Raw genomic sequence first — 988 nt, forward strand, 5'->3', positions numbered from 1 at the left:
TACATCACAGTAAGCTGGTATTGTGACATACGTTCCTTCATTTGCTAGATCTGTGGGTTTTCAATCATGTCCAGCGTGTAGCTGTTGATAATGTGTACTAGTGGACGATGGTCTGTATGCACAGTGAAGGATAGCAGTCCTTGGGGGTACAAACGGCACTTTGTGGGAGCCCAAGATACAGCAAGCATCTCCAACTCAATTGTTGCATACCTCGTATCGGCGTTTGCGAGAAAGCGGGATCCACACGGAACTACTCGGAGGCGTCCGGATCCATGGTCCAGGAGGAGAAAGTAGCCGATCCCGTAGAGAGGAGATTAATCAGTCTGGAGAATGGTTGGCAAAGTTGGGTCAAAAGACGCTAGAACTGGAGAGCTTGAGAGTGCTTGCTTCACACGCTTGAAGGCCTGGTCGTGGTCCGGTGTCCAAATAAAAGAGCGCTTAGGGCTTATGAGTGGGTGTAGGGGCTGTGCAGTCAGAGTGATATCTGGAGTGAACTCTGACAGTTGGTTAACTAACCCCATGATGGAACGTAAGTCCGTCAAGCTGGGAGGCGTGGGGAAGTCTTGCAGAGATGTAACTCGTCCTAGATCAGCCGCTATTCCTTCTTTGGAAAGGGTGAATCCACAGAAATTTACTCGGGTCTCCCCCACTACAAACTTATCTGTGTCAAGAGTGATGCCGTTTTTGCAACAGCGAGTGAGTGATTCATGGATCCTGTGGTAATGTGCCAGTAAGTCATCGTCAAAGATGAGAAGGTCATCGACAACCTTGACACATTTCCTCATACCCTGGAGAGCTAGGTCACAGAGGTAATAGTAGGCGTCGCCGGTGGCAGTGAAGCCCATAGGTCCTCGGCATTGCTGGAAGCGTCCATAAGGAGTAATGAAAGTGGTGAGATGAAAGTCCTCCTCCGCTAGCTCCATCTGCCAGTAACCGTGTAGAGTGTCCGCAGTGGTGAAGAATTTGGCTGTGGGATCGACGGTACGGA

This window comes from Palaemon carinicauda, chromosome 17 (assembly GCF_036898095.1).
Source record: "Palaemon carinicauda isolate YSFRI2023 chromosome 17, ASM3689809v2, whole genome shotgun sequence".
NCBI lineage: Eukaryota > Metazoa > Arthropoda > Malacostraca > Decapoda > Palaemonidae > Palaemon > Palaemon carinicauda.